Here is a 24,761-nt window from a genome sequence, read left to right as displayed (position 1 = left end):
AAATGGTCTGTGGCTAAAAAAATTACATTTTTATGGAAATTGTGATATCTAGTTATTCAACTTATTAGTACATTTCATATTTTCCCCTTTGCTCATTGCTATTTGCTTTTCTATTGTTTATAGTCAATCCATATTAGCCTGTTTCATCACTCAGTGTTAGCTGGCATGAGTCCAGTTTTATCCAGCAAGCATATTAATCTTGACAATGCACCTGGGGTTTCACTCATTCTTACCTTGGCTTTTAACAGACATGTCCCCATGCACTCAATTTATCACCTTGTTTATATCAAAGAGTGAATTGAAGAGTTGTGCACCCTAATAAATCACCTCAATTATCAAACCCAGCTACTTGACCAAAGGCTTTAAACCACTATAAAGTTATACTTAAAAAAACCCTCTATACTCAACTACATAAAGCAATCTTAGCTTGCATTTCATAACGCCAATCTGTCACAGATAGACAATATATCTATATGAGACTTACATGCTTTTGGTATTAGTAGTCCTTTAAAAATTTTGAATATTATAGCCTGAACATGTTGCTACAGCCTTAAGCTTCTTTGCTCCTTATCTGGATTCAAATATCTAAGAACCTCTTACATATGATTAACTGCTCACATATCACCACCCCAGAAACTTTAGCTCTTGGCTATTAATATGCTAAGTTAAGAAAAAGTCAACTGGAACATAAAAGCACTTTAGACATATGAAGGACAGGTAACAATAAAGTTTATCATAGACGCGTTAGCAAAAGTGGGTAAAAATGATACTACAGCAACTGAAATAAAGACGAGTAATCCTGGCAAGGCCCTGAAAGTTTGTATACTCCAAAGCCTGAGTCTCTTGGTTCTGCAAAATAAAACTGGACATCCAAAAATGATTAGTTTTCTTCTGAGTTTCTGCTTAGCAATATCTCAAAACACCTCTCTCCCCCCGGGTGTTTCAGAGCCCTCACATGAGGGATGGCTGCGTTCCAGCAGAAGGGCAGCTCAACATGGGGCAGAAACCCGGGAGGCCAAGGGCGTTGCAGCAGAAGTGCTCACTCGAGTTTGCAGAGCTCCCCAAAGCCAGAGCACTTCCATTTTCATCCAAATAATGAGACAGATGTCAACCTCAATTCATATAGATCTAAGTGCACTTGAAAGAGAAGATCATATCGGGGGCAAGCTGAAGAATCAATATGATTACTAATGAGTACTGGAAAAAGATGACACCTGAACAAATAAATATCCTAAGGAAATATGAGCTGAACATTTTCAAAGAACAACAGCACAGAATTAGAGGTGACTGCATATGTCAGTAAACCACAAAACTAGCTCTTTCCTGGTATATTTGAGCAACTTCCATTGATATCCTGCTCCCCATTCTCTTTATTTTTAGACTCTCATTGGGAATCACCTCATTATTCTGTTACTCCAATAGCAGGAAGAAAACCTGGCACATGCAAGGAGGCAGATTTGGAACTGAAACAGTAACATTTACTGTCACCTTTTCGTCCAAAAAGTTGGCAAACAGCTCTGATGTATAATTGTGTTTCCATTACATTTTGTGTTGGGGGGCACAAGTTAGTTCTCTTCATTTTTGTGTGTAGGGTAATTTACATTTAAATGTTATTTTAGATAGAGTAATCAGCAAATACCTCCTGAAGTGTCCCTACATCTAAATGATGAAGCTGATTAAGTCAGCATGATCCAATGAGACAATTCTACTGCAAAGATTTTTTTTTTTTTTAACTGTTTTAAAAATAGTTCCTTCCTACTTTTTAATGCAAAAATTTACAATGGGGGTGCAGGAGGTGAGGAGTGCAGAATTATAATGACTACTTTTATTTAAGATCACAATTACTTTAACAAATCACCTTCAAAAGACTTAGTCCTTAGCTGTTTGTTAATGATCATTCCATCATCCTCATCTCAGGCAACCGATCCAACTTGGCAAATATTTGGGTTTATAATTACGTTAGTAAATTCCAGATTTCACATCCCTTGCTTCAGTGAGGATGCTGAGATTAACATCAGTGCAAGTTCATTTTCTCATTGAGCATTTGCAGACAATCTGTTTGTTTTTACTCTGATTGAAAGATACCGCTACCAAGGACTTCCATTCAGAAAGCACTTTCACCACAACTTAGGCACGTGGTTAAATCCCACTGCAGGCCAGTTAAGCATATGCTTAACAGCTTTCCTGAATTTTAGACCAGATTCTGATTCAAAGCAGGCTTCACAGGGGAAAAGTAGTCTTTTTGACATGTTTTGAGCAATTTTACTGTCACCACAAAGTGCTTTTTTTCCCTCCCCCATCCAGAGGTTGAATTGTTCCATTTCATTCCAAAGGGATGTCATTAATTCAGGTGTCTATGTTACAAATGTGTATTTTGCTGATACTTTGTGTGTGTGTCATTCAAGCCAAAGCCTCTCCCATGTCATAGTACTGCAGCACAACTATTACAGTCAGCCAAGTCATCATTGAAAAATAATTATCCAAAATGTAATTAAATTAATTGACCAGGGCAATGATTTTGTGGGTCTATGGGGATAATTAAAAATAACATGTTTTGATGCATTTTACTGTACAAAGAACAGTAACTGGCCCTTTTAGTCCTATTCTTCAGTACTGCAGCCACCCAGGTGTCTGCCTCACTGCCCATCCAGAAACAATACCAACTGGAGTAATATATATGCATAATGCACTTTCTTCTTAATGATCTTTATGTGAACAGAACAAATATTTTTGAGGCCTAAGGGGAATAATGACTGAGATTTGCAAAATCATAAAGGCAGGATATAAATCAGTGCAGAACCATTACTGACCAAATCCCTCAGAAAGAACTCATTGCAGCTAATGGGGGATATGTTCAAAACGGATCAAAGGAAGCATTCCCAGATTGTCTTGTTTTAGCTCACTTTTTAGAGCTGGTAGTGAACTCCTGGAAACTGCTGCCAAGGGAGGTTGGAGGGACAGAACATGGAAAAGGAACAAGGGGGTCACAGACAACAGGTAGAGACACCACAAGAAGGGGGCAGGGGTGTGCCCTTGAAGCCCAACCCAACAGCTGGGGATGCCAGGAGCACATGGGGCAGGACCTACAAACGCACATTCCTGACATTACACCTCCTTTTGCCACTGCCAGAGAGAGCGAGCACCAGACAGTAGCAGACCCAGGACATCTCCTGCATTCTCATGGTCTGAGAGTCAGGCCAGGATGCTCTGGTCCTAACAGCAGGTAATACTAGCAAGTTGTTTTCTTTGAAGCCTTACTGAGGGAAAAAGACCTTGCTCTTTTTTGGTAATCTGAAATGCTAGCTTCTCCCTCCTCACCCTCACCTTTTCCTTTTCCAAATGAAAAAATAACACTCTGCAGTTGCTTTTGTTTACACTGCTGTAATAACAGCCACAACATCAGTCCTTACCCACTGAGCTGCTGGAAGATGATGAGGGAGGGAAGCAGGAAAGATGAGTTAGCAAGAAGGATTAGATTTGCTGCCTTGTATGTTTTCTTTGAGAAACAACTCAGTACACCACAACAATAAATCCTTCAGTCTTGGACATAACACAATGACATGTGCATGCAAACATGTTTGTCTGCATGTGTTTTCAAGGACACAGATGTGGCAAACTCCAGCAACACATCCCATGCAGTGGGATATACTGCTAGTGCACTGCTGTGGTTCAGGCCAGCAGCTCACTCACTGATGACACTCAGGAATGGTTGACTCAAGGACATAACAGCAAGGTGGTTAATAAGCTAAAGCTACACAGAAGATGGAGTGGACTAGGGCTGCAGAGCCTGGGCAGGGTGAAGAACTGGTTTCCCTTTCATTCACATGCTCACCACCTGAAGCAAGTCACAACATACAGCCACTGCCCCAAAATGCAGGCATAGACATGCAGCACCCTAGTCAATGCTGGAGCTGAGACAACAGCAGAGGGCAGTGGAAGAAGTGCATATTAACAACAAAGTAGGTCATGGACAACTGCAGGCCCAAAAAAGCCACCCACATGCTAAACCAGCAGTGGGGACAGCTGCCTGCGGTCCAGCTTCCACCTGTGGTTGGCCCATGGGGTCTGCTCTGGGCATAGGTGCCACGCTAGGCTTGGCAGAGCAAGACCTGGGGGCACACTGCAGCAGCACTGGGATCCCCTGGGCCAGGGAGGTCCCCCCAGCCCAGCAAGGGGGGACAGCAGGTGACAAGGACTCCCTGCACATCAGAGACCTTCGAAAGGCACCTGCTGAGGCTGCTACAAAGACATCAAGCCCCTCAGAAAGCAAGTTTGCTTGTATTTCTGTTAGCTTGGACCAACAAACATCTGTGCAGGAGAGAGATGGATGGACAGCCTTAATTAATTGTTTCTTGTGGCATATTCTTGATCATTTGGCTGATATTTCTGCAGTTCATTACAAACTTCATTAAATTTACTTGCCTCGCAGGCATTTCTACCTCATATAATCAGCCTCATTCCTGTCAAAGATAAATTGCTTAAGTGAATAAGCTGATCCTATACAAATGAAGCTTGCTTTGAACTTGTGTTGATAAGTAGTATTACACCCAGACACCAGGCAGGTGGTCTCTGTTGTTTCTCTCTGTGGTGATATGGCACAAAATAAAAGTGGGTGCCACCTTTCTACCTGAGTTGCATTCCTCAGGCAGTATGGAGATCAGAACATATTAGTCTTCTAGCTAAATAAACAAAACTAGCACATTTAGCTTAATCAAAGACTTTGACAGCTGTATTAATATTGAGGCATTATAGCTATTTTCAGAACTTTGCATTTTCACTAGACCAAAAATTCCTCTACTTTTGCTCATGAACATACATTTGTGGCTGTTCCGCAAAGTCAGTGTTAAAACAGGTGAGGGCTAGCTAGCACTCAGCTATTTCTATCATATACATTTCTGAATAAAGCCAAGGATTTGAGAACCAAGTATAGCTGAGGATTTTTTAATGAAACAAGCTTTTGTTAGAAACTCTGTATTATACAAAAATCAAGATGTTTTGCAGAAACCTGGCTTTATAACTACATGGCACTTATGTATAAGTAAAACTAAGAGCTGGATTTCACCTCCATTTTCCATTACTTGGTGTTTATACCTAATATTTTTAGTGATCAACTTCTTTACCATCTTATTAAGATGGTAAAGAACAAACAAAAACTTCAGGTTAAACGCATTGGGTAAGTTGGACCTGTGGTCTACCTACAGCAGCCAGTGGTTAGTAAGAGATTTCCAGGGAAAGAGTATAAGAAATTTGGCAAGCTTAATTGTTTGCTTTAAACCTTCTCTTGCTAGTTGTACTGTAGCCTTCATATTTTCATATTCATAATTTGAGAAACAGCCAATAATAATAATTCATATGCTCCCTACAAGTCAGAACTTACAACCTCCTCAGGTATCACTGCTTCTGTCATCTCTTCTGCAAACAATGAAAGTTTTCCCTTGCAGGGAAACACCCTGTCAACTTCCTCATAACAGATAAGATGTCTCAATCTGGTCTTCTGATTCCACAATTTTATTGTGTTGCCCTGTGTTTTAATAAGTTGCTTTTTATTATGTGAGTCATCCCACTGAAATTAGACCAATGAGACTTTTTAGTATTATGTCATGGTTGGAGAAACCAGAATCTAGCTTTATAATTACAGTTACTATATTGCTTTAAGGTTGATGTGGGTGTAATCTCTTAATTAAGACATTTTTAAAAGTACTTAGTGCTTATGACAAAAAGCATTGAAACTTAATGCACCAACTCAATAACAGCATAACCTACTTTCTTTCAAATAGGAAAGCAGGGAATTATTAGACATCAATGCATCATTTGCTAATGAGTTGTAATTCTATATTAATTTACCTACTAGTTGATTAGATATGAGATTTACCAAATGTGTTGAACTAGTTTTCTGGAACCACAATCTCTAACACAAGAAAAAAATAAGTTATTAAATTTTTCTTCATGGCACATCTGAAATAATTAATTAGTTGGCATTTAAATGAAATTCAAAAGAAATTAGATCTCAGTTGATGACTCAATGTTAAAGTAGCATACACTGTACAAAGGAGCATTCAGATGAAAGCGTTGAGAAAAACAAGAATTTTATGAAGATTAATAAAGCAGAGATGATCTGTTTACTATGAAACACTTTTCTCTGCTTCCTCCTGCCTAGCAGCAGGTAGGAGAGACTAATCATGTTTTTTATACTTTAAAAAACAATATTTTTCAGGACATCTTTTATCCTACCCCTTTTCCAAGACAAGGTTGTACGACTTCCACAGCTCTGACTTTTTTTGTTTCTAGAGCTATTTGTTCTCTAGAAACTTGCTCTGTTAAACACTAAAAGTTATGCAGAACTGTTGTTGTGGCCTTTTTAAAAAAACAATCTATTGTTACTTCAGAAAAACTAAGGGTTAGCAAATTTTCTCTGCAAAAGTCGCAATGGAAGGGCATTATTTTTTAATGAGAGATAGTTCAAAGTTACTTTCCAACACTATATCCCTTTTACTGCTGTAACAGCAGCAGTCACGTATTTCTTATTCTCCTAATGCATACTTAAAAGTTATTTACTGAAAAGAACAGTAATAAGTAAATAGAGAAAGAAAAGTCACAAAAATCTGATTTTCCACAACAGATGCCCCTGGGTTTAGGGACAGTCCCTGGCAAGAGGACAGTGCGCCAAGGTGCTGGGGAAGACCTGCTTCGCAAGCACAGTGCAGCAACGGCCGCCCGTGCGCCGGAGCCCAGGCACGTGCTGTGATTGCTCCCCGGCCCGTCGGATGTTTTACACCACTACTGGATTCAGATGCCAGCAGAAATTTAAGAGTGCAAGTAGCGTGACATATTCCCAGGCAAAGCAACTTTGAAACCTGAAATTCCATTTTCAAAGGTGACGTTATTAAACTCCAGCAGGTTACTCTTGCTTTACAGGAGAGCCTCAGTTTCAACTATTAACTACAGTTAACTAATATAACTATTGTACTAAAAGCATACAATATTAGACCCTATAAATAGTTGATGCACACATGCAGCGCAGTCTAAAACATGTACATGAATCCTTCAGGTTTCTAGCTTTCGGGAGGAGAAAGCTCTGCTGCCTTTACCAGCTCCTACCTACGTTGCCACAGCACTAAAGCAGTGCGCGTGCTCGGCAGCTTCCTAAAGCACTTCCACCCTTAGAGACAAGTGTCTGCACAAACTCTAAATATTAGTCTCATGTTTGTTGGAAGTTAACCTATTAGTTTTTAATCTTACCATCCCTTTTTAAAAGATCTGTTTTCCAGTAAAAAGCATCAAAACACTATCTCTGCTTACCAGATTTGAGGAATTGCAGAACTAGATATAGAATGTCAAAAAGGATCTATTACAACTGAAACAAGTGTTTAAAAATTCAGGTAGATCAGATTATATGCGTATTTTCTTTGTTATTTGCCACTTTTAATATTGTTTGCCATCCCAGCTTATCCTGAAGCACAGATCTATAGTTTCAGAAGGTTTTATGCACTAGTCATTCACTAGGAAAGAATCCCCCCTACCACCAAGGACATTTCACATATTCCTTGCCTGGATAATGAACTGTTTTGAACATTTGCTGCTTTGTTTCAGCTTATATTTTTTGATACCTTTAATGGGTTTTTGTCTTGGGGAAAAGATTGCAATCACATCAAAACACTGCACATTATCTCAAGTTCATCGTAACTTAAAAACAGATGCCAAGAGAAGTGTCAAAATGTTAGTTTACTAATCTTATTCCCCAAGTTACCTATGTAGGCATCCCCCTTCAGTTTTGCCGATTGTAATACACTTGAATTCATCTTTCACTTTAAGGGAACTGACATTTGGTTTTTCAAGACCTGCCTACTGCATTCTGCACAAAGCAGAAGCGAGTTTTAAGTTTTGTTTGTGTCAAACGTCTGTGCCGCTGAGCGGAGGGGGGGACGCAGGATTTCACAGCTAACCCCTGCAGGACGCAGCCCCGGCAGGCAGGCTGCAGGAAGTGCTGCGCAAAGGGTTCAGATGTTGTGTTGCTTCTAGCTTTTGGAACTCAAAGTAATGACTGTTTTCTTTCATTTTGTCCACCTCTTCAGCTCCCAGATGTCTTTGGAGCTATAGAATACAAGCAGGTATTAAGAGAGCCAGCTTAAAACAGCAACAGAAAGCAATTAAGCATTAAAATAAATATTAGCAATTAAAAGAACAATCTAAAAATAATTCTTGCTTCCTCATCTGCAGCAAAGTTAAGCACCTACAGCATTCTTGGTGCTTTGCTCCCTTCCCTAGAGCATTTTGCCATGAAAAGCTGGAACCCCAATGCTTCCCAACACTGAGAAGAACCAGCACTATCAGGAGAAGGCACCAGGCAAGCCCAGCCTCACGAATAGGAGAGCAGCAGGTCGTGAGGTCTCAGGATAGAAACAACAGAAAAGCAAAGACGACATTCCTCACAATTAGTAAGGGTCTTTCTCTACTGAAAGGTGAAATAACCAAGACAAGGGAGCTTTCATAAAAAGGTCTTGCGTATCTGTAACAGCTGCAGCATCAGGAGGACAAACAGTAGAAAAAACGCACGCTATTATTGCCCAGGAATGTGAAGTATTTTTGTTCATATACCCAGAGCTAAGCACCTACTTCCATACATTAATACCTAAATGAGAGATACCTACATTAATGATCTGCCCACACTGTTTCAAATGTCACTGCAGCAGGAAAAACAACAAGCCCCTTTCTTCTTCTAACTCCTGGTTCCTGCATTGCCTCGGCATAATTCTGTCCGCAGCATAAGACTAAACGAGAGCGTGGTGCTTTGTCTCAGCTCAGTGTCTGGTTTTGCATCTGATACATAATTTTCTTGGAAGGGCCGTTTACATGAAAGAATACGTACTGATACCTACTAAGCCTCAGCTTTGGAAATGGGGCCGTTATAAGTACGGTGAGCTCCATGCAGCCAGTCAGCCGTGAAGGCCAACAGCCCTCCGATAGCAGCCCCGCTCCCCTGGGCTCTCAGCACAGGTGCCCATTGCTCCCCTCGCCACTTTGGGGAGCCAGCAGGCTCTGCATCATGCCACAGCAGCAGCCGGGGGAAAATGGCACAAGCATTTTGAGCAGGCTGTGAAATTGTCCAAATCTGCCTATTTAAGGCATTCTATTTTCCTTTCTCATTCTTTCTGCTCCATTTTTTCCCATGGAGGTAAGCTTTGGTCTAGGAAAGGAGACAGGAAGCTTGCCACTCTCCGGAGACGCTAGGTCGGATCAGGAAGACCTTGCTATTTCCCAGCATCTCCTCTCTCCAGCAGCTGATGCTGTGTCTCCCGGTGCCGGGGCAGCACAGCCACCAGGAACAGTGCGTGCACAGGCCACATTGCTTCCTCACATCCATGCAGCCTCATCACCCCCTAGTGCAGCCAAGGGCGGGATTTGAAGACAGTGCCACAGGACAAGCAATTGTTCCTGCCTTGGCCTGGAGGTCAGCTGCACCGCGCTGCCCAGCGCAGAGCTCATGCCGAGCTCGCAGCCAGCTAAGGGGAGAAACGCACACGCTGCCAGGACAATAAAGCTCAACACTGAATTAAAAACCATTGTTTCACCACAGGATTTGAAGGAATGGAAGCAATCACACTAATTGAGAAAACGTGTTTCAGAAAGGAGGCGACTCTTCCGCCCGCTCCCTGAGAAAAGCCTATTGAAGCCACTGCAATCTCCATGCAACAGCTGGACTCCCTTACAAGAAATTTCATAGAAAAGTACATAATCTTATAATCATTGCCTCTGTAAACAAGTCATAATGTCTCAATTACAGTGAGGGTCCCCTGTGCTCTAGTTGCCTGTATATAATATTGCTAATTTAAACACAGAAGAGATTCTCAGAAGTTCAGAGAATTACCTACCTCCCGACAAGCAGAATCTAAATGGATATTTCTGCACTACCCATCTGTTCATTTTATATAATACTTTCACTTTTTTCAAAATGAGATTGTTTTCCTCATCTTTAGATAGACCCACAGAGCTTTTGTAAGAGTGATCTGTGCCATGGACTCAGGGCTAGAGTGAAAGATCCCAGTTCTTCCACTGACAAAGCAGCCTGGATTATTATGCCAGTATTTGTTATCAAAAAAGAAAAAAGCCAAGTCCAAAGTACCAGTATTTTCTCCTTTTCTCAACTATGAGTTGTGGGCAACTCTTATGAGGTTATCAATAAATAACTAAAAACATTGTTAACAGGTACAGAAGCGGACAGTCTTCAGCACTGACATCCATTTGCTAGAGCACAGGCTGCTCATTCGTTCCCACCCCAAACACGTATGGCAAATCACAGAATTGCTACCTTGGAAGCGCCCACACACAAACCCAGCTAGTATTAGAAGATAGACATTTGTGGCAGGTTTTACTTGGCCCCATTTGGGTTAGGGAAAGAATTTGAAAACTTTTTCATTAATTCAGAAGGTCATCATGCAAGATCTGCTTCTGTAAATGTGATGTGCGTAAAAGGGAAAAAGCAAGCTTGTTTCCCAAGTTCTGGGTGCAGGAGTGTTGGGGGCCAGTTTCCAGGCGGGAACAGATAAAACCTGTTTGGGCATTTCCAGCTTACTGACAAAGCAATTACAACAGTTTTCCATTTACTCACCTCCCAGCGAAGCAGGTCTGAACTGTGGCACAGGGAACCTTCATGAACAGAAAATAAAGCAGTTACAGGGCAGAGGGAGTAACCCGCACAAGCCCACAAGTCACGGTGTCACACGCAAAGGGTTCAGATGTTGTGTTGCTTCTAGCTTTTGGAACTAGAAGTAATGACTGTTTTCTTTCATTTCGTCCACCTCTTCAGCTCAGCGTTGAACGCCGTTTTCTGCTTTTGTGCAGCGCGTCCAGGCAGCAGCTGCAGAACCGAGCAACGGCACTTCCGTGCCGCTCTGGGGCTTCGTTTCACAACAGAAAATACACATTTGAAACGTCTGCCAAGAAACTGCTTCCTCATAACAGTCACCAAGATGGTCCCACAAACAAGGAGAACAGCTTTGGAGGCTCATGTCATCCCGGCTGGAAGACTACACAGAGCAAGTGGAAGCACCTGGTGGCAACAGGCATGCAGAGGGCAGGCTCCCTAACCCGGGGGACAGCCCGCACAGGCACACCGGCTTTCTGCTTCCCTCTCCACCTCTTCAGAGGTGTGAGCATAAACAGCCGGCAACAATTCCAACATGAGCAAAACACTTCCAACTCACAAGATGGCCAAACCTGCTTGTGCAAATTTTCCCATTCCCTTTCTGTCCTTTTCTCCAAAATAAGGATTTTTCTGAAATCTGAGGCCCCTGTTCAAAAGCAAAAAATCACCAGACTTTAAACAGAAATAATAAACAACTACTTAACCTCAGACTTGTCTTCCAGCTAGACTCAGCATGGCATGTAGTAAACAATTTCAGACTTTCCGAGTATTGTTTTTTTCACGCTCCATCATGACAGCCTGTGTTTCTTACAGCTTCTGTGGCCGAGCTCCCTCCAGGAGCGCCTAGCAGAGGCGGACTGGATTAATGCAGAGCAGGTAAGAGAAGACACCCTTCCTCCCGGCAGCAGCAGCCGAGTGATCCGTGTGCATTTCCGGAGCCCCAGAGCGCAGCACCCACACAAGTGCCACCCTCGCACACTTGTACCGTACGAGCCTGAGCCCGGGCACTGACGCGGGGCAGAGGCACGGCTTGCCCACATGCCCCACTGCGCGGCCAGGCAGCTGCGTTACCGCAGTGCCACGAAATACAGCGGAGGGCTCGGCAAACAGCACGTGTGACCGAGCAAGGAGTAGCAGCCGAGGGGTACTGCAACAAGGAATTGCCTTCAGTAGGGAGAATTAAACCGAGGAGGTTAAGTCTCGGAAATGTAGTGTCAGGATAGTTTATCTCCAGCCACAGTGAAATCTGAGCTCCCAGCCAGGGCTTTTCCGGCACACGCCAGAGCTTAATGGCCAGCACCTTTGCTTCAAAGGGCCAGAGGTCTCGTATCAGTACGAGCCCTTTCAAGTCTCATAAAAAAAGCAAACAAACATACTTTTAAGCAAACAGATGCCGTTCTCTGTGCATTAACATGGTGCATAAACAGTTTTTCCCTATGCCTCCTCCTATTTCTTAACCTCCAAACCCAAGGCTGGATAAGCTAACTCCTCATTCCTCGCTGTCAGTCCCTACCCTTCTCCAGGGCAGAGAGGAAAGGATATGAGCTGACAGTGTCTAGATTATTTATAAGGATTAACTCCCACGGGGTTCTCTGATGTGCAGCAAACACTTGCTATAATGCCACCCTGTCCCAGTGAAAACCACTCAGAGCTGACACTAATCGGTTGTCCACAGAACAAGGTCCTTTAAACAGCTGAGAAAGCTTGAGCACACGCACCAAGAGGTGGCTTGTGGTTTGCCCCTATTCCCCTGGGGGTCTCATTGCCTTTGCAGGTCTTGCTCCAATACATTAGCAGCAGGTGCTTCTAAATAACATTGGACCACACTGCAAAGCTTTGCACACTTCCTTAGGCAGGCATTTCTAGCTTTTGTATTGACCCTTACATGTATATCAGTATACCACCTCTAAAGCCAGACCACATGTTTTGGTGTAACCACTGCAGCTTTCCAAAGGGTGAGTTAAGGTGAAGTCACACAGCTGTGGGAAGTTCTTAGCACTTTACATGAATATTCCTATCAGTACACAGCCTCAACCCAAACGAGTTTTGAAAGCTAATCAGGGCCAAATGAGGTGGATAATTTGGTGGATATTCCCAGGGCATTTCCTAAATCATTGCAGCATTACACAAAAAAGCAGGGTGTAAAGGGCAACATCTTGGCTGATCTGGTGTCAGATGAACAAGCGCATTGCTTGGTAGATCCCACACATTGCTCATGTTTGACCTTAGCTGCAAATTAGAGCAGGCCAAGAGGACCCTCAGGTCAGGCTTTTCACAGCTGCCAAGATCCAAGCAGGAGCTCTGGAGGCTGCAGCACCTCAGCCTCTCCTGTTTCCTGCCAGCAGCTTGCAGCAGTCAGTCTCCCGAGAACCAAAGTCCTTAATTTAACTGAAGTCATGGGATGCAATAGAGAGGTAATCACTGGATGAAAACTAGCAGCCTGTGACTCACCAGTGAGCTAACAGTCCATTCTGGCTTCAGATACTGAAAAAAGTGTTGCACTTCAGTACCAGGAGACACAGCAGCTTTTTCTTCTGGAAATCAGCTAAACTTCCCTACTAGAGAGAGGGGGGGGGGAAAAAAATAATGCAACTGTGCTTTCTTAGCTCATGTTCAGCCAGCCTGCCAGCTTTGGGAAGAGCATTTCCATCAAGCCTGACCTCTTAGCACTGTATAAGCTATGGGCTAGGATCATCTAGGAGTGTGGTAGGGAGAAGGCAATGCAGTACTCCACATTTTGCAAGCACTACCATCAGTGCTAAAACAATAACCCTCCGCACACACCCTCCTACACAGAGCCCTACCAGCACCAAGCCATTGAAGGCTCAGCAGCTTCTGTGTCAGCAGAAAATGTAGGTGGGTTAAAGAAAGGGAAACATTCTTTTCCTATGAAGAGGAAAACTCCAGCAAATAATGGAAAGATGTGAAACGCCAGGTTGGTGAGCCCTGCAGGGCATGTACCAAGGGGCATTCATAAAGGCAACAGATCAGGGACCATTTCAAGCTACTGGTCTGTGCCAGGCTCCAGCTAATTACCATTATTTCACCTTGAATTTTAAGTTCCTTTTAAAACCAGTGTAAATTCCAGTGCAGACCTTTGAAAAGAGACAAAGCTGGAGGCTGAGGACCCCCAGAAGGGTGTTAAGATGCTGCATGGGCAGCATCCCATGCAAGCAGCTGCCATATCAGAGACAGTGCTCCCAAACCAGAACACGCCTTTTAGAAATGCTCCCTTGATGGTACCTAGAGCCACTATTCATATAGGACTCATTTCAACAGCAAGGAACTGCAGCAGAGGAACTGCACCAGCAGGTCTGAGAAGCGAGGTGCTCACGGATACACTTCACACCGTGTATGAGTTCAGGACAGGGACCCACAGCCCCATCAACCCATTTCACACGGGCTCCTCCCACGCTCACCACCGTAACATGAGGTGGTCTGCCAGGAGTGCATTTCGCAACCTGCCAAACATCTTCCTGGTTGTGTTCTGAGCCCCATGGGGGAGTAGTGCCTGAGGGGAGCGTTTCATCTTGTTAGAGGCTTTTCTATAAGGTAGGTACGTGCAAAACTGTAAAAGGGTATCAGACAGCAAGATCTCCGAGCAGTGCCCTGCCCTTGAACAGCAGCTGTGGGGTGCCCTGAGCTCCCGGAGGCACCGTTCCAGCCCGGAGCTGGAGGTGATATCCTAAGCAATTGCAGGGGAGAAAACCCAGTCTGACTGGGTACACCCAACACAGAGAGCCCCTGTAGGCCTTTCTGGCCATGAAGTGCTCTCATGGTTTGTTCCTGATTTTTAATTTCTTTGGGTTAAGAAATCCAGTCTTGGGAAAGAATTGAAATAAGTTATCATTTGGGCTTCACTGTCCCTAGTCAAGAAGGGTATAAACCCAACAGCATGCACAATGCTTAATGTTTTCCCAAACTCCTTTATATAAAATCATCCCAGAAGACAATCAATGCCACAAATAATTCTTAAGCTTCCAAAGAAAATCAATGTCCTTACCAACAGCAAATGGTAGCTGCAGTTATGAATATTTAACAAACAGTGCTGTTATGAGTTTAGAAATACCTCATATCCCCCCCATTCCAGCCCTGTAATAAACCCCAAGGTCTTGTGGGATTTTTTTTTAATAAAAAGAAATAAAAACCATTAAAGCTAAGTCATTAAGTGCTTGAAGTAGTAGTGAATGCAAAATGCAATCTACACAAGCCATCAGTACAACCTAGCTGTAAGTCAGGGCTGCTTCCTAATGTATTTTAAATTTATTCTTTTTGTATGATAAAACTATAAAATGTTCTTGGCACTGCTAAATAAACAGCAACTGCAGTTCACTTTAGGGCAACACTAGTGCACAAGAACTAGACCAAAGAATAAGTCTAAATGCAAGGGGAGGCCCCTCCTTGCACACATAACTGCCATCACCACAATAGTGCATCAAGGAGAGCGATTCACAGTCAGTTTTCTGTATATTGGCAGCCAAACAAGGCATCCCGCTCCCTGCGTTTGCCTCGGCTCTTGCTCCGAGTGGGACATGGTGGGGTTGTCATCCGTTCCCTGCCACCTCTCCACAGCTGGCACCTGATGTCAGCTCCTCTGTGCAACTCTTCTTTCTCCGTGCTCACCGTTCCGGTCTCACACGCGGCTCCGCTCATCCCTGCTCAGGCGCCCGCTTTCGGAGCGCTCCCGCTCACCCGTCCAGCAGCTGGGAGGGTCCGAGCCCCGGCGCTCAGCTGGGACCAGCGGCCCATGAGCTGCCCAGCTGGGCAGACAGCACACATTGCTCTGCCCAGGGAGGTCACCAGCAGCCCTGCCGTTTACTGGGCAGGGAGGGAAACCAAAGTTCAATGTTAAAGTTTCCCTTAAGTAAATGACTTGATGCATAAATAACCCAGTGAGCTGTCAATAAACACATCTACAAATTCTGCCAAATAGAAGAGTAATTTGGCCTCTGCTTGCTAGTAATAAAGTGATACATTAGCTGAACTCACACAAAACACAAACACCTTCTGATTTCAGTGAAGATTAATGCTAATGTGCCAAATTGCTAGACTAAACCTAATTGCTCATTTTTATCTTCATTAAATGATAAGCAGCAGCCACAGAAGTGATTCTGGTGACCTTGGATTTACATAGACCTTCAGTTGCTAGAAAACCCAACTGCTTTTATTCCTAACACAGTAACTTCACTTGGGGCTGCAGCATCCCACATCTCCTCCCGAGTTAAGCGGAGCCTCAGCCCCGGCAGGCTGCGAGATTTATACCAAATGCAATACAACTGGACTCCCACGGTCTAAGAGAACTATTTTTGCCTCTACATGACAACCTAAAACTGAAGTTTGATTTTCCAAAGATGATATGCTCCTTTTCTTTCACCATTTGTGTTTTGCAACAATATATTTGCAGGAGAAAAATATCACACAGCTACTTCCCATCTCCATGGCAACATCCTGCTCTGGCTTCAATTGATAAATACTTTGCAAATCCCTGCTACTGTAGCTTAGTTGTTGCAAAAATTATACACGATCTCTCACAAATAACTCCATAATCTTTAAAATGTTATCTGGGTAAAGCATAATGGCCTGATTTTAGCCTTTGTTCACCAGAGCTTCCTCCATTTTACCTGCAGTTTTTCAGGCAGCAAATAACTGTAGACATAGAAACGGGCTGAACTATGTCCAAGCAGTGCATTTGCAGGTTTCTCAGATATTTTGATAGCAAAATGGCTTCATATGAGACCACAGATGAGCCCAAGCACAAAATCACACCTACAGTCATTTGTGGTTAGTTGCTAAGAGGCTACAGGCTCAAATCTGTGGCCAGCACCAGGACAAGCGTCATAACCTTCCCCCCCACCCCCCCAAATTAAATTTTTTTTGCCAGTGCTAATACCCACTGTCATGTGCATCCTCCACAATTAACAGGGGAGCGGCATGGCCTAACAGGACACACATGCATTTGCTAAGGCAACAGAGAGCTCTAACAGACATTGGGAAGTACATTAAATTAAATGGGCAAGGCTCAGCTTTCCCTCACTTTGGGAGACTCGGCAGGGACATCGCTGGAAGCATCACTGTTTGGCTGATCCCATCAAGGAGGAAACACCTCTAACTTCTCCTGCAGAGAATACATAAGGGTTTTCTAGCTAGTTCTTTATATTATTTTGACTGTGATAATTCATCCTATAAGACTGAGATCTTTTTCTGGCAAATGGGACTGTGCACAGATGAAGCACCCCAGGAGGGAGGGCAGAGCACGTAACATTTGCTCAAAGATGTGGTGGAAGCAGAAGTCAAACAAGTCAGCTGGCAGCACCCCGTACCTCCACTGCAGCTCTGCTGGGCACAGGTAGAAGGACTGGATGAATAGCTGCCCTCAAGCCTAGACCTGGAGAAGTACCAGCAGGAAAGATGGTAAAGAAACCTGCTCATCTCCTGGGCTCAAACCTGGGTAGGACTGAGCAGAAAAAATGTGAAAAGTGAACATTACCATGTTTGTATTCTCCTGCACAAATCAGGAAAGCAGCAGAAACATCTTGCCCAAATGAATGGGAAGTCCCTGTCCAAAGAGACAGTCCTAGTTATTTGCTGTTCTTTAATGGGATCTACTGTCTTTCAGCTTCAGCCACACTGAACCAGCATGAGCACATCATCCCTGCTGGAAGGGTCCTCCAGGCAAAGTTCAAATGACCAATTAGTGTCTTTATGTACTTTTAAGCTGCCTTTCCAGCTTGCAAAGGCTAACTCAGTAACCTTTAAAAAAGTAAAGCTTATCATAGGATGCTTGCAACACCATCCTTGAACATCAGTGCCTAGTGACAGGGATGTTTTGCTGGGACTTGCTGCTGTTTTCTTAGGCCACGAGCATTTTGATATCTGCAGGAAGCTCTCTAGCATACTAAGTAAATCCTGACCAGGGTGAACCAGCCAGGCCTAAAAGCAGAGAAACACCCCAGGGAAGGAACACTGATTCAAACCAAGGCTTCTGCTTCTTGCTGGTCTCTCCAGAGTGCATTGCATATAAGGGCAAATGGCTGAGTAACTTAAATTTTTCTTCTCAGTCAGTAACTCACAGGTACCAAACATCCACAACAAAAAACCCAGCCAAGACCCATTTCTGCTACTAATGAGTCCTATTACTAGATGTTAGATGTACACATACGGGAAGATAGCTTCTTCCCTGAACAGCACCCAACAGTCAGTACAAATGGGGGAAAAGAAGTCAGGAGGAAAAGGTGAAAAGGCTTGCTGCAGGTTGGTCTGCAGCAGAGCCGAGATCGCTATTTCAGTTTCCTGAATTTCAAGGCGGCACCTTTGGCCCCTTTGCTGTGAGTTTTCAGCAGAACAGGTCAATCGGCTGTTGCTGAAACCTGAATTCACGCAGGCATGACAACATTCAGCCAGACCAGTGCTTCATCTGCCAGATAACCCATCACACATCTCAGCCCCAGCAGAACATCTCAGGAAGAAAGCAGGATGTTCAAGGATTTGCAGAGCACAAGGTCAGGCTGGACTGGACTGACATACTGGAGGTCCAGGGCTAACAGGCAATCGAGTGGCTGCCTCCAGTGACGGGTGCTGTAAAGACTGGATCATTCAGAGAAGCATTAGATTCAGATCTAAAAGACATCCACAGATGGGAAACTAATCCCACAGAAGGGGTAGCGATCCAATTTTTCTCGGTATTTAGTGATCCTCAAAGTTCAAAATTCTTACCTTGTTAATTGGATTTTTCTGGCTTTAGCTTAAAGTCATTGGGTCCTTTTATGCTTTTCTCTGAATAAAAAGCCTTTCAGTACCTGGAGTTTCCTCCCTGTGAAAGTACTTATCCACTGAAATTAAGTTACAAGTTTCTTTTTGATAAGATAAACAGACTGAGCTCTTTAAGTCTATCACTGTAAAATACTCTCTCCAGCCCTTAATCATTCTTTATGAATCTTTTCAGCTCAGTGACATGGCAGCAAAAAGGTAAGAATCAGGAAACAAGCAGAAAATACAAATCCTGCTACAGCAAATAAAGGGACTTGCTATCTGAAGGCATGAATAGTTCAGGATTGCACAAGCGATGTTAAAGTCATCACACAATTATAACATAAAAATACCCCAAAAATCTTTACAGCACGCAGCACTGCTGCTCAGAGCCAGGAAAGGCAAAGCAAGCACAAGGGAGGCTTCTTTATGCCTGTTTATCATAAACAGGCACGTTTGGTGCTTCTTAGAGCATTTGAGCCAGAGTTTCAGTTAGACCGATAAGATGGGTTCTCCTTTTAGTCAAGGATGTCAACACAGATTTCAACACGTTCTTACAAGAACTCTTACAAACACACATCAGGCGCCAGAAGAAAAGGCGGATCTCTATCACAGCGCATGTGAAACCGCACCAGCGACTGCTTCAAAGATTAGATTATAATGAGCATAAACTAGGCTTGAATTAGGCAGTGCGAAGTAGATAGCTGGGACTTCTGCACAGTGTATTTATCCACTTAGATTTGTGTGCAGCATGCAAGACAGCAGAGCGCTGCCAGGATAAGCCAGCCCCGTGAGATCCCACCAGCGACTTCCAGCGCTCTGAGTCCAAAACCAGTTCATCCCTGTCCGCACGACTGGCAGTGGCTGCTCAGGCAGAGGCTAGAGAAGCCTGTGGGCCAGGGCAGGTGCTGAATTACCCCAAACGTCTCACTGAACTGAGGAATAGATTCACTTCTTCATTCTTGTTACTGGGAGAAGGCACAGAGCCTGGCCACGCTGGGCTCTCCTCCACTTACTGACGGCATTTCCACTAGTTATGACAGAGCAATAACCGCTCTGCTGTAACTAAGAGAACCGATGGTAGCATTTGCTTCTTTTACATGTGAAGTAGAGAAATGAGATGGGTCTTTTTAAGCTCTCTTCTAGAAATCCTTACTCCTCACTTTCAATAGCTAGCAATGGTTAACACTTGCAATTTGCATTTCATTTTTAAAAACTAGTTTGTTTAAATGTGACATGCATCAGCATCATTTGTTATATCACTGACCCTTTCACTTTATTCATTGATAATTTGTCAGTTAACTCTGATCAAATACCTCTGAATTGAAGCCATTCACATTAAAAATACATCTCTTTCCTTTTATTCCGTCCTACTGTGGCAGGTGCTACTCGGTAATTCAGCCGGTGGTTATAGAAAGCTGCTCTTATTAATAAAACAGCTAGCAGCCCAAGTGAAAAAAAAAAAAGAACCAGACACAGGCAAAAATCCCTGATGAGAAACGATGGATCATGTTAAAGGCTATAAAATTCAGACACTCATTTACATTTTTGCTGGATTAAGAAGAACTGGACATTTATATGGTTGACAGGAATATCTAGTACTACAGTAGGAAGAACTTTTTTTTTTAAAAAAAAGTCAAAATTGTGTGTGATATGATAAATGCCAGAATCCCCATTTGCTCTGCAAGGCCCTGGAAGACCCAGGTGCCGGGGGAGACCCGAGGGCTCCTGCCAGGGACATCAGCAGCCTCCACGGCGAGACGTTATAACATGGTGCGTTTTTCCTGGTGTCTGTGCACTACCACAAGAAGGAAGCTCAGCCTGCTGAGGCCCTCTCTAATTCAGCTCCTCCCTGCAAAGCATTCATGGCTGTGAAATGATTAATAATGTTGCTTTCACTTGGAAATTCAGTGTTTACAAAACCAAGAGAAATTCACTTGTAAAGTGTCCAGCCCTGGCAGCCCGCACTGTTATGGTCGAGCGAAGAATCGCTCTTGCTGGGGGGAGGTTGGACTGCTCTGAAAATTGTTGATGCTTTAAAACTCACACATTGGAGAACCATATTCAAGTGATGAACTGGATTTTTTTTTCCTGATTAGTATATTGTAATTAATTCTCTGAAGAATCCTTGCTTAGGAACTTTATTAAATCCCACTAAGAATAATGAATTGTTGTTTCCTAATTATATAGTTGTTTCTAGTTTAATGAACTGTATATTAATAGACTTATAGAATGGACATTTTACTTTTAGGAGGGTAATATTTAAAATAGGAGAAACATGTTCTTGCTAATAGCATTAGTCTTTGGTTACATTTGCTTTCAATGAATATACTGGAAGATATTACCCCTCTGACTACAGATTTTGCTCGTTTTGGTAGCCAGTATGCAAAGAAAAGCCAAGAATAAAACAGACTCCAATGTTCAAGGTAAAGCAGCACCGTTCTGCTCTTGTTAACATAGTTTTTCCACAGCAAACCAAAAATTCAGCACCTCTGCAACTAGCTGAATACTTCTGACTCAAATGATCTTACCAAGAAAAAAAAAGTACAATGCAGGACCAGTGCCACTAAAAGAAACTTTCCTTGCAAAAAGAGAAGTCAAGAAAGTTGAAGTTCTTCCAGCCTAAACCTGCTCAAGGGGAGAGGTGTGCTGGGAACACTCGTTTGCCTGCAGCCGGACACCGAGTCCGGCAGCATCACGCAGGGCCGGGCGCACACGGGAAGCAAACCCCCACCGAGACACAGCATCAAGGGCTGAGCTAACCCAGCTGAGGGTCACCACTAAGGCAAGGCAGCTGTGAACTAGGTCTCAGCACTATCCCCAGGCACTAACAAGCCCCCACTACTTTTCTAATCAGTTTTGATCTCTAACCTGCAGCAGATGAGATAACACAACCTCCATGAATAAAAATGGACAGATGTGGGGAGAAAAAAGACAACATTTTTCAGCACTTGTATGACTGTCATGTACTAAGATACAACTAGATTCAGTAATAGACTCCAGCTGTTTTATTCCCTTTGGGCAACGCAGTACCGCCAGAACACACCTGCGACTTGGGCCAGGAGTGTTTATTTTATTGCTCTCACTAAAAATGCATTTCAAGAAACTTCACAGCCACTCAAAGGTTATACTGAATTTTGCCCTTTAGGAGCAAACTCATTTTAAGGCTGGCATCTAATCAAAACGCTCCGGGGGCACTTTTGTGACAGTTGCCTCCCAAGTTCCTCCGCTCGCTCTGACAACAGCGCTGTGCGAGCACAGTGTGGGCTTGATCAATCCCCTTTGGGCCTCCTGAACCCACATGTCCCTTCATGACCAAGCACCATGAGCTGCCTCAATTACTGTAACGAGCTGGAAACATCTCAGAGGCCTTTCCCTTCTCCTTATGGAGATGCTGACACCACAGACCCACTTCTCACTTTCACACAGACCTCTAACAGCCATGGAGATTTCTGGCCTTCGGGGAGCCCCCTCGGTTACAGGGGGCCAAAGCAGTCAGAAAGGCACAGAGGCATCCCGGAAAAGGGCTGAGCGTGGACCACATGCACCAAGGGGGAAGCTCTGCAGCTGTAACACCTCCAACTTGTTTTATCCAAAGAAGTAAACATGGGTTCTCTGCATAAATCCTCTGAACTTTTCCTAAGGGTATTTTGTAGGGCAAAATAGATGTACTCCTAAAATAGGAGCTGCTAACAAAAAAAAAGAATTGCTACAGCTTAAAAAAAAATAAGAGGGCAGTCTTCATCTTGAATGCTAATACATATAATCTTCACACACTGCAGCCACACCACAGATTAATTTCAGCACAGAGATTATGTTAATAAAGAAAAAAGAAGTTGTGATATTGAGTTAGATCAAAGATATTTCATTTTCAGGCACCATCTCTGGCACTAGTCAGTAATGCTTCAAAGTAAAGTCAGAGGTCTCTACAGGGTATTGAGTTGAACAGTAGTCATTAGAGGGAAAGGCAGAAAGTTTAGACCAGAGCATTGTTTGATCATGATCTGACATTAGTTAAAGTAAGTGGCATTTGATGAGGAACAACAAACTCCTCAGACAGTCGGCATCCTCCCTCCTGCAAAGAGTTGGGGCTTTTTCCTTCTTGACCTGGGGAGAAGACCAGGCAATAGGTGCTCGTTCCACCGCCTACGCAGCATGAGCCGATCTGCTCGAGCACAGAGCCAGGCTATTGCTTTTTATTTTTTGTTTACACTGCACTGAAATTTAATCCCACAGAGACAGAAGCCAGGGAGGAGACGGGGGAGAGGCAGGTGGGGAGCGAGGCACACTCGCACGCCGTTTGAAGAAGGAAGAGCTTTCGGCACCCTTCTGCCACGTCTAACCAGTGCATACTCAAAAAGCTGCAAATCATCTAGACCTTCTGTATGCCGAATGAGAGATACAAACCAAAGGGAATGAAAGCATTCCCAGAACTCTGTCATTATGGATATAAAATGTAAAACAAGCATTGCTTCCCCATCCTGGTGTCACTGGCCACGCAAGGAAACCTGGCCAGGCACATGCTGACGGGATTCGCATCCTGGGTGATCCAGTACAGACTCCTCATCACAGCAAACCAAACCTCACCACTGCACCTCAGCTGCAACTGCAGTTTACTGCCCCAAATATAACAACTTCACCTTTGCCTTCCCAGGCTGTTCTAGAGCTGTTCCCTTCGCGCAGGTGGCAGCAATTCCCCATTCACAGGCAGCCCACCCATGGTTACTGGCTTTTATTTCGCTCTGCCTTCCCCAATAGCCAGGGCTTTTCTCTCTAAAACAGCTACAATTTTGGGCATTAGTGTAAGTCTCTTGGGAGGGTACTATATAACTGTAGTGCTGGATACTATATTTATGGCTGCCTGTGCTTTAATAGCAGATCTGTAAACACACTGGGGGATAAGGGAAGAGCGATGGTGCCTCGAGAAAGGGGAGGATGAAAGGCTGCATCTTACCGGCTGCCTAGCAGGAGCACTGCCGGCACCAAACACTTCCCTCACCCCCGCTGCATGTGGCAGAAAGGCCCTTTCCACTCACTTTCCATAACAGATATGTATGTTTAGCCTGAACAAGCACATTATAGATAGAAATGTTATGCTTTATAGTTATGTTACAGCTGAAGAAATTAAGCTTGATAGTCTCTTGGGAGGCTAACATCCAACCAGACCCATATATCACCTCCTCTCTATCCATCTCTTTTTCCTCTCAGTGAAAAGAGAGAGATTTTCTCATACTTCTAGAATCCCCCAAAGGCTTAGCCTACATGGTAACTCCATGCCTTAATATAGTGCCACTTAGAAGGAAAAGCAGAGCCTATTTTTAGGCACCCTCACCATGCTTTTCAGTGAATGCCCTGCCCAGCTCCCTGGGAGCAGCCCCTGGTTTGCACTGTGCCCACTAAGGGCCCAGAGTCCCAGACCCCAGCCAGGAAAGCACAGATACACAGAGCGAGGCCCTCCTCTTCCAACAGGAAAGGTTCTCCTCTTTTTCAAAACCTCCTTAGACAGAGGTAAAACTAACAAGTTTTTGGTATAAAGCAAAGAAAGAACTAAAGGATGCATTGCCCATCTTGTAAGAAGCATAACAGAAATCAAAGAAGCCTTTTCTTATCAAAGGAGAGGTTTGAAAGCACTTTAAGCAGTCCTTTACATGGAAAGAAAAGCCCACCGACCTGCTGCAGCAACTGTGGCCATCCCACTCCAATCCCAAGGGAAACTTGCAGCAGCCCAGCACGTGGCTTTTATAAGCGAGGGGGCAGACAGGCTGGGAGGAGGTAATTTCTGAATTGTTTGCAGGTGAGCTGCCCTGCTCTGCTCCCTGGATGACTCAACAGGCAAGAATGTAAAGTCCTTCCTCATTCACCCTCCGAGAGAGCTTTATACCCTGCAGAGAGGGTGCACAGGGACCAAGGGACTCCCAAACGCCAAACGCTGAGATGAAGCGTTACCCTGATGGAGGACTTGCAACTCAAGGAACTGAGTCCAAAGCAGGAGACACACCGCATCCAGTGAGGTGCAGAAAGTGTATTTCTGTCCTCTTCCCCATTACCATGCTGGGAAAGTACTCACATCTTCCCAATCTCCCAAAGTCATAAACTCTCAATCAGACTTGCTTAAAATAAGGAACAGAGAAATGTCAACTGTGGGAGAACTTTAACAAATTACAGAACAATCACTTAGCCCTTGCCAATATTGGTTAACAATACTTAACTCAGACTCCGGCTAATTTAAAAGGAGTCATTCTGTTCGGGCACAGCTTTACCCCAGCCAGACTTCTGGTATTTTAAATAACATCAGTCTTAGTACAAACAACGTGAGCAGCTACCTTTACAAGGAGAAGATGCATGTAGATGTCTACATTTGCCAGTTCTCCAG

The 24,761-nt window shown here is 43.8% G+C and overlaps 1 long non-coding RNA gene across 1 annotated transcript in view; it reads right to left on the bottom strand.

The window, feature by feature from the left end:
* LOC138062105 (uncharacterized) overlaps positions 1 to 24,083 on the bottom strand; it is a 97,371-nt gene extending 73,288 nt beyond the window's left edge. The window contains exon 1 of the long non-coding RNA XR_011136124.1: positions 24,059 to 24,083. This is a non-coding gene — a long non-coding RNA (uncharacterized lncRNA). The remainder of the gene's footprint in view (positions 1 to 24,058) is intronic.
* Between the last annotated feature and the right edge of the window lie 678 nt (positions 24,084 to 24,761).

The sequence above is a fragment of the Struthio camelus genome, chromosome 24, assembly GCF_040807025.1.
Source record: "Struthio camelus isolate bStrCam1 chromosome 24, bStrCam1.hap1, whole genome shotgun sequence".
NCBI lineage: Eukaryota > Metazoa > Chordata > Aves > Struthioniformes > Struthionidae > Struthio > Struthio camelus.
The sequence above is the reverse complement of the archived record's forward strand: the minus strand, read 5'-3'. Positions and strand labels throughout refer to the sequence as shown.